At 41.0% G+C, this 10200-nt stretch overlaps 1 pseudogene; it reads right to left on the bottom strand.

Annotated features, from left to right (window-relative positions):
* Positions 1-9156: 9156 nt before the first annotated feature.
* Positions 9157-9468, bottom strand: LOC136398401 (vesicle-associated membrane protein 3 pseudogene; annotated as a pseudogene).
* Between the last annotated feature and the right edge of the window lie 732 nt (positions 9469-10200).

Below are 10200 nucleotides of genomic sequence, written 5' to 3'. Positions count from 1 at the left end.
ACCTCATGCTCTAGATACCAGTAAGAAAGGGGTTTGATTTCATTACCCCTCCTTGAAGTCTTTAATTAAATGATGTTTTATTATGAAGTCTTATAGAGCTGAGCTGGTGTTGTTTCATGCTGCCTTTACTTTTCACTCTCTTCTGCACTGCAAGCTAGAGAATGGTCATCCTTTACATGTTACTTTACAATCTCAAACTGCTCTTGTATTCCATTGTCTCATTTGTTTCTCACACCCCTGAACTTGGAGCATACAGAATTTAAACAACTTGGCCCTTGCTGGTGGTTCAGTGCATAGAGTGTCAGCCTGGTATGTGGACATCCTGGGTTTGATTCCCAGTCAGGGCACACAGGAGAAGTGACCATCTGCTTCTCTACCCCCCTCCCTCTTCCCCTCCCATAGCCAGTGCCTCAGTTGGTTTGAGCTGGCCCTGGGCACTGAGGATAGCTCAGTTGGTCCAAGCATGTCAGCCTCAGACACTAAAAATAGCTCGATACTTGAGCATCGGTGCCAGATGGGGTTGTTGGGTCGATCCTGGTTGTGGTGATATGGGAGTCTGCTTCACTATCTCCCCTACTCTCACCTAAAAAATAAAATTTAAACAACTTAAAGTTATGCAGACAGTGAGTAAGCAGATCAGAAACTGTTAGACTCAGGGTTCTTTCCTCACCGCTCGGAGGATATTCCTCCCAGGACCCATCTAACTCCCAGTCGTAGGTGAGCCTGGGGGACAATGAATGGAAACGTGGGTTAGCATTCTTACAATTTAAAGGTTTCTGGAATCAGATTTTGAAGATGAATGGTTTAGGGAAGAAAAGACTGAACGAACTTTTATACCAAGTTAACACAGGCAGAGTTCTTTTTTAATTCTCATACCGTTAGCATTCACTGTTTTGGAAGAATAATTGTAAATGATCATGGATTGCAGTCTCAAAAAATTTTTCATGCATTTACAATGGCAGGCCTTTTTTTTTTTTTCATTTTTCTGAAGCTGGAAACAGGGAGAGACAGTCAGACAGACTCCCGCATGTGCCCGACCGGGATCCACCCGGCACGCCCACCAGGGGTGACGCTCTGCCCACCAGGGGGCGATGCTCTGCCCATCCTGGGCGTCACCATGTTGCGACCAGAGCCACTCTAGCGCCTGAGGCAGAGGCCACAGAGCCATCCCCAGCGCCCGGGCCATCTTTGCTCCAATGGAGCCTTGGCTGCGGGAAGGGAAGAGAGAGACAGAGAGGAAAGTGCGGCGGAGGGGTGGAGAAGCAAACGGGCGCTTCTCCTGTGTGCCCTGGCCGGGAATCAAACCCGGGTCCTCCACACGCTAGGCCGACGCTCTACCGCTGAGCCAACCGGCCAGGGCAATGGCGGGCCTTTTCAATAAGGCCAGTGGATATCAGGAAGGCAGCGAGATACTGGGTAAAAAATATGAAATATGGAGTAGAAAAGACCTGGCTTTCAATCCAGCTTTGCCATGGACTGTCTATGTGACCTTGAAAGTTGTTTATTTCTCTGGGCCTTGGTGTCTTAATTTTTACAATGTAAATAACAACTACTTTGTAATGTAATATGCAATAGCATATACCTCCAACACTTAGAACACTAGCTGGTAAGCAGGTCCTCGATAATGGAGGAAATGCATTTGAGATCATGTATGGTGCACCTCGCCATGATCCACTTCTCCAGCCCGGTGCCTGGTACATGCTGAAAAGAAGAGTTTTTGGCCATCAAAACTCTAGAGAAGCACTAGAAGCAAATAAATTTCCTTAAACAAATAGAATCTAGTAATGTAATAAAAACAAATGTGTGAGAAAGAGACGATTTGTTTGGTTATTGTGAAACCAATCCCAATTCTCATTCTGATCATTTAAAAGACTGAAGGGGAAGAAAGAATCTTTTTTAGATCAACCCTAAATGTGGTTTAGAAAAGAGACTTTCCCCAATCTTCCTCATGCTTTCTGGTTGACAAATATAGGCTAGTGGGAATCTTTGGTGGGTTTGTAAAGTTCAGGCCACTGCTACATCGAAATTGCATCACATTTGCAAATCTTGTGTAAGTTCACAATAGTACATTGTTTTCTCTGCCCCAGGACTTGACAGATTGTCTGGAAAAGGTTAGTTGTTGCCATTAGGGAACCTGGTGCAGCCAAGGCTACAGTGCAATGTGAAGCAGAAATAAACCCTGGGCTCTCCGCAAGTTTGCCAAGCAATTTACAAATGTGTTTACTTAAGAAGTAAGCATAACACATACTCTTGTATAATATTATGTCTAGGAAAGTTTTGTGACTCTGCTGTAAAATGCCTACATCTATTCGTGTAATTGCTTCACATTCACCTAATAGGGTCTTAGATCAATTTTTAGCTTTATCCAAATGCATTTTGGTAAACTAAACAAATCTTGATTTCCTGATCTTTTACTTATACCTCATTTATTCAGTTCTTTTTTTCTTCCTTCTTGACATACCTAAAACTGGTTTTGAATAAGGGCAACAGCGTTACCCTTAGAATCTCTAATAGCAAAGTGCCATTGGAACTTCTCCAGAGAAGTAGACAGAGGGGAGAAGGACCGACAGAGAAGAGGTAATCAACCTGTATAGTTTTCTATTTCACATTGCTTTGAGAGGGAGGGAATATATAGCTTTGATATAGTAACTCAAATAATCATAGACCTAGCAAAATCACCTGATCCAGGCTTCAGACTATTGAATGTCTAAATCTACTAAGACGTATAATATTGAATATTTCTCGACTTGAAGACCATCAAGGATAGAGGTATCACTGTCTGCCTCAGTAGCCTGACTGGAGGGTTGACATTTTTTTCTATCTCCAACTGAAACTCTATTTGTGTTCTCAGTGATACATGAAAAATAATCTATCAGTCTTTTTGTGGCAGACAAGGAGATTGATTGGCCCTGGCACCCATTCCTAATCACTTTTCCCCTTCCTGTCTCTACCATTGAAGCTGGGAAAGTTAACTACTCCCTGTTCCAGCTTTCTTTGTCTATAGAAGTGATGAACTGCATTATATAAACATCTGAATATTCAGGCTGATGTTCAGCAGATGGACATTTGTTCAGGGTGGGGATGGAGCAGGGTTCTGGATGAGCTTCTGTTTTCCTGATAAAGCAGGACTCCTATGTCTTGAGGTATCACTTTTCTTTTCTTCCTGTCTTAAATGCAGATGTCATGCTTGGAGCTATAATCGCTATCTTGGAACCATGAAGGAAAGGCCAAGAGAATCACAGAGATATTAATCCTACATTTCTGAGCTATTTAACCACTGACAGCAACCACCAACCTCCAAACTTTTAATAAGAAAAATCCATCCCTATTCCTATAAGCTACTGCCATTGGGTTTTCTATTATGTTTACAATTGATCTCAGTGCTATCTGAAATGCATCTTCTAAAAGACTTCGTGTGGCTGCAGAGTCATAAATGTATTCACTTTCTCCAGGCAGACTCTGTTCTCTTACTGTACTTTCCTAAGTAGCTCCCTTCCTCAGGCTCATGAAGGCATTGGTTCCTTTGTTGCTTTTAGCTATTTATCTTGAGTTTACTTCTCTTTCTCTGCCACCCCATCCTTAATCTGCCTCATCTTTAAAGGCACACACTTATCTGTGGTCTCTCCTAGAGACTCAGCCCTACATAACTGACCAGTAAAAACTTATGCTTGGTCCCTGTGCAGCCTAGTGTTACCTTTTCCATTGTCTCTGTAAATGCATTTATACTTGTTACATCACGTCTTGTTTTGGTGTGTGTCTGTGTGTCTGAATGTTCAGGCTGTGCGTGTGTGTGTGTGTATGTTGGAGAATGATAATGAAATTAATTCAGTTTTTTGTAGTTCATTATTAAAGAATAATGTCAGTGCCCCTTTTAGTTTCTTCTAAACAAAACAAAACTAAATGAAATAATATGTTTGAATAATACAGGCTATTGGCTTCTCCAAGTCTCCCTGCTAAAAGTGCAAAGAAGAGGTAGGAGAAATACACTGAATGGAATGAAGAAATGACATAAACATCCATTGGTTACTTAAAAAATGCTATGCAGCATTCGTTCTTCCATCATTTCAGGTAACCATGGAGCTTCTATAAATAAAAAGGAGTTTCTATAAAGCAGTGGTTTTGATCCAGAAGCTTCTCCAGACACACAGATCCATTAATGCAAAAAGTTTTTTTAATAAGACTCAATTTCTCTTTAGTCGAAGTAAAAAAAAATTACCTCTAGAAATTGGATAGTTACTAAATAAAATAAGATGCTTGAATTAAATTACCTTTAAGTTCCTTCCAGCTTCAAATATGTGGTTACAATGAACTTTTTGGACTTTTGTCCAAAATTCATCTCTCTAACTGATCAAGTGATATTTTAGGGAATTAAACAAAATTCAGACCCTGGCCAGTTGGCTCAGCGGTAGAGCATCAGATTGGCATGTGGAAGTCCTGGGTTCGATTCCCAGTCAGGACACACAGAAGACCCAACCACCTGCTTCTCCACCCCTCCCCCTTCTCTCTCTCTCTCTCTCTCTCTCTCTCTCTCTCCTTCCCCTTATCACAGCCATGGCTCAAATGGTTCAAGCAAAAGTTGGCCCCAAGTGCTGTGGATGGCTCTGTGGCCTTACCTCAGGTACTAAAATAGCTTGGTTGCCAAGCAATGGAGCAGCAGCCCCAGTAGAGGGCTTGCTAGGTGGATCCCAGTTGGGGCACATGTGAGAAGCTGTCTTTCTGCATCCCTGCCTCTCAGTTAATAAAAAATAAGTAAAAAATAAAAAACAAAATCTGTTTCCCTTCTCTTCCTGTATACTTCTTTCCCAAAGCCATTAGGTGAAGCAGAAGAAAGTGGACTTTCCTGGTGAGGGGAGGGAGTGAGCCCAGAATGGAGAATCAGAGCCCAAGTACAGTGAGGAGGATGTCCTCATGCAAGAGTAGCCAATCTGGAGGGTGGGAACCTAAATGAGGGAAATTGATCAGATACATAAGTATATTATGAGTAATACAAACCATGTGCATTAGTTGGCATGGGCTGCCATAACGAAAACCGTAGACTAAGTAGCCGAAACAACGGAATGTTATATTTTCATGGTTCTGGAGGCTTGATGTCAGATCAGCATGTCAGCATGATCTAGTTCTGTGGGGCATCTCTTCCTGTCTCTCACATAGCCAGCTTCTGCATCGCCACATGGCAGAGAGCTGTAAGCTTTACAGCAGTGGCCTCCAACCCCCTGGGCCGCGGACCGGTACCGGTCCGCAGGCCATTTGGTACCGGTCCGCAGAGAAAGAATAAATAACTTACATTATTTTTGTTTTATTTATATTTAAGTCTGAACGATGTTTTATTTTTTAAAAATGACCAAATTCCCTCTATTACATCTGTCTAAGACTCACTCTTGACGCTTGTCTCGTAAGTTTGACAATTATATTTAAAAATACCAGTTTTTATGCCAGTCGCATAATTTTATTTTGTGAATTTATCCGTCCCACCCTAAAGGCCGGTCCGTGAAAATATTTTCTGACATTAAACCGATCCATGACCCAAAAAAGGTTGGGGACCACTGCTTTACAGGATACTACATTCTTCACAAGCGTCCCGCCCTCATGACTCACCTGAACCGAATTACCTCCCAAAGCCTCCTCTCCAAAGACCATCCCACTGGGGGTTAGCAGTTGAAAGTATGAAATTGGGGGGGGGGAATATAACTTATTTTAGAGTTTACATGTTTTTCACTACCAGAAACACGAGAGAAAACTAGAAAGAACCTGTGGGGTTGAACTGGAAGTGGAGAAATTAGTATGAATTCTTGGTTTTCAATATAGAGATAAGTATAGAAATAAATATAGATGTAAATGAGTAAACATATGTATCTGCATCTATATTAATTAGCTCTGTCTACTGAGAGTGCCTGGGAGCAGCCTTACTGGCAGAAATCAAAACATTTAAGGTCCAGATATTGACTCCTCTACTAAATGGAACTAGGGATCTTTATAGAAATGGCTAATTCCAGTATTGGGGCAGGTGAAGTACAACATGAGCCTGAAACACATTTTTGTGCCAGAAATCAAATAAAGTATTCAAAGAACGATATAGTCATGTAAAAAAAAAAACAAAAAAAAACAAAAAACCCCACAGAATCACACATGAATGAGCTCTTAGTGCCAGATGCAGGATAATTTCAGCATTAAGAAAAATAATTATATAAATAGATTTAACAGAGCAAATAAAATAGGGACCCATGAAAACTTACATTTTGATAAATCAATAAAACTCGGGCGAGAAATGAGATATTTACATAGTTATAAACATCGCCCCCACAGAATGTCTATTCATTAGAAAGGGAAGAACTAGTAACTTTGCCATGGAGAAGCCTGGAGAACATTATCATCAGCGATGGAACTGAACAGTGCCTGTATGGGGACAAACTGAAATCATGCACCACCTCTTAGGACTCAAAGAGAACAGAGCACCGCCTCTGTGTCATTCTTGCCAAAGATTTAGAACCTGAATCAAATCACAAGAGCGGTATAGTGGTAGATGAAAATCGAGGGCTATTCTATATACAAAGTAACTGTCCCATACACTTCAAAGTATGTCAGGCTCATGAAAACCAAAGAAAAACTGAAAAGCTATTTGCAACAGGAAAAAAAGGGAAACTGGGCTATAACTGAATGCAATGTATAATTGTAGACTAGATCCTTTTGCTATAAAGTTGAGGCACTGATGAATAAACAGGAGAATCCTGAATAGGCTCTGAGGATTAGAGGGCAACAGTGTATCAACAATGTTAGTATCCTGAGGCTGAGGGGAGGGGGGGAGTGGTACTGGGTCCGGTGAATACTGGTGATAGTAGGAAAGAATTTACACTAAAAACTTCAGGTTGATGGGGCATCAGGGCAGCACTCACTCCCTGAAATAGTTCAGAGAAAGAAATATTTCTTTGTTTTGTAGCTCTAATTTTTCTGCAAATTTGTGATTATCTTGAAATTTAAAATTTTGATAGCTAAGTATTTGTTTTTTATGTTTACAAACACTTTATCTAGTTCGTGACAGTGGGAAAATTCCCAGCTAAGTGCACAGACACAAGTGAGGTATTCCTGGTTAATGCAGGAGCCAGTGGGTTACATGGGGCTGAGCTGCAAAGAGAGCACCAAAGTTTCAGTGGCACACCGGCCAGAGACCCTGAGCCGGGGCGGGGGGTGGGACAGGGGGATAACGTCCCAACACTGTCCGCTGCTTTTTTCTCACAACTGGGCCTGTTTTAAATATTACATCATTTCAGTGCTGTCAGGGGAACAGATACCAAAGAAATGGACCCCATGTCCTGGTGTGCCTCCATTGTTGTTGCTTTATAAGTCACATGTTAGCACGTGAAAAAGAAGTTTAGACTATTCCAGTACAAAAGGCCACAGAGCAGGAAACCTCTGCATTTCTCCTTCAGTGCCTCCTTGCCTGTTTTCTTTTCTTTTCTTTCTTTTTTTTTTGTGAGAGGGAGGGAGAGAGTGAGACTGACTCCCACATGCACCCTGACTGGGATCCACCTGGCAACTCTCATCTGGGGCTGATGCTTGACTCAACCAAGCTATTTTTAGTACCTGGAGCTGATGCACTCAGACCAACCAAGCTATCCTCAGTACCAGGGTCTGATGCTTGAATTAAGTGAGCCACTGGCTACCGGAAGAGAAGAAGGAGAGAAACATGAAGGAAACATGGAGGAGGAGAGAAACAGATGATAGCTTCTCATGTGTGCCCTGACCAGGAATCGAATCCAGGACATCTGCATGCAAGGCTTACACTCTATCCACAGAGCCAATTGGCCAGGGCTGCCTGTTTTCATTTGTACCTGAATTCCTGTCCTTAAGCCATACAACCTGATGTGGAAAGTCTCAATAAATGTCTCAGATTACAACTATTTACAAAGCAGCATTTTGGGCAGACAGTACCTCAAAGACAGTGTCTCTGGTTAGTTATCCTCTGTGAAAAGTCAGCCACCCTTGACCAATGCTAATTGAAAGCATAATTTAGAAGACAGATTTAGGAAGTGGAATATAAATAAAAATAGAAACAAACTCCAAAAAGCTACTCTGTGAGGCCTGGGCCAAGTAATGACCAGTTCACAGATGGTCTGGCTTGAAGGCTACAAAATTGTTGCTCATGTAATTCTTAGAAACACGGTGGAGTACACAGCTGGTATTCTGCAATCTGTCTCTAAGTATGAGATGGTCAGGGTCTAGCACAGACCTTCTCTAATCCCAGGAAAAAGTAATGACTAGGAAGGGGAGTTGTGCCACCTACATATTATAAAGGCACCAAAGGCCTGTCAGGATGCAGAATTTTCATAACAGTACAATTTTAATTCGGAAAGGCACCTTGGTTTTATTGGTCACTTTTCAGAAGTTATCTGTCAGGAACAGACTTAAGGACATTTTACAAAGATTTAACTTTTTTGCAAAACAGAAACTTTGGTTATAGCCATAGGTCTATAAAAAGGCTTTAAAGATGTTACTTTCTAATTAAAATATGTTTAGCAAGTTATACAAAACAATAACAAGAGAGTCAATATCTTTGTATATAATGTAAGAGCAAAAATTCTTTACCAGCATCTTATTTTAAATGTAGCAAAAGAGTTAGTAGTGCTTATAAACAGCAGAGGGTTCTCTTACAGGGAATCAGAAAAGTTGCAAAATAACACATAACCTGTTATTATCACAGATTTGAGTTAGACAGTAGTGTTCGTTATTATCACAGATTTGAGTTAGACAGTAGTGTTGTCTCTGAAAGGCACAAACTGGAAATCTGATTAAAGGTTTAAAATGTGGTTCTGAAGATAAGGTTATATGATGAGGATAGCTAACATGGAAATACATCCTCTTAATTGGACTTAACAGTGATTAATCAGACAATGTTACTTCTAGATTATAACACTCTGGGACTTAAAAAATCCTTTTTGCCAGCCCATATGTAAATTTGTAAGGGCACTGTGCAAAATGTGGGCTGGGCTGACTATACTTCTAGTTTGGATTGCGTATTTTTAAAAAGGCACATTTTCTAAAAATCAACTTTATATTAATGAACAGAAAATAATCATTTTAGATATTACGGTATGTAAACTTGATAATATAGCAGGTTCTAAGTCAAAGTCTTGAATAGGTTTCTGGATAGCAGGCTGGAGTTCACTGGTTCTTCTCAGAGAAACTCCACACAATGATGATGATGATGATGATGATGATAACCACAACACTAATCCCCATGGCCCACATCTTGTATTTCTTCATTTCACTTCAATTTGGCAGCACTTGTTCCAAATTGGGAAGCTCCTGCCTGCAATGGTCACCTAATTCAGAAAGCTTCTGATCTCTTTCCAGCACCTTATCCACGTTGACTCTCATAATGTCTTCCACCCCACCCACTTGATTCTGTGTCTGCTGAAGTCTTCAATTACTGTCAGAGGCAGCACTTGAACCTACAAGTGTGCCTGTAGACATTTTGGCAGTGGCAATGGGCGAGTGTCCGCAGATGGGTGGAGTGTGGGCCCAAGGCCAATAACTAAGTATTTCTAATAAGTCTAAAACTAAACCCAATAGATTTAAAAAACAAAACCAACAAGTTCCCATAATCTAAAAGCTGACAGCCCAAACCGGTAGAATGTACACCACCAGCAGTGAACCCTGAAGTAATAAGTTAGGCACTTTGGGTGATCACGATGTCTCAGTGCAGGTTCATCCATTGTAACAAATGTACCACTCTGCTGCAGGATGCTAATAATGGGGGAGGCTGTGCTGGTGTAGGGGCCAGGGGCTTTGCAGAAAAGTCTCTGTACTTTGCTTTCAATTTTACTATGAATGTAAAACTGCTCTAAAAATAGTCTTTAATAAAGAAAAATAGGACAGCAATCAATTTGTTGTTGAGTCTGCACAAATAAAAACTTAGCTTTATTACATGGTACTAGTATATATTTGCTCTACTTGACAGCCACTTACTAGACACCTATGTAATGCAAGACCAAGTGCTATAAGAATTTTAAAAAATTAGTCTGATGTGGACTGTCTTCAAGGAGCTCACAAGGTGGCTGCCTATGCACGCCCCTGCCCACAGTCCCGTTCTTTATGACTCTGGTGGACAGAACACTTATTTATACCTCTCCTTCAAACTACACACGTTAACAACTACCTGCAGAAAGGAAATTGAGCTATGGATTCATAGCTGAGAGCAGTCAC

Source organism: Saccopteryx leptura, chromosome 3, assembly GCF_036850995.1.
Source record: "Saccopteryx leptura isolate mSacLep1 chromosome 3, mSacLep1_pri_phased_curated, whole genome shotgun sequence".
Lineage (NCBI taxonomy): Eukaryota > Metazoa > Chordata > Mammalia > Chiroptera > Emballonuridae > Saccopteryx > Saccopteryx leptura.
This window is presented reverse-complemented; position numbering and strand designations above follow the sequence as displayed.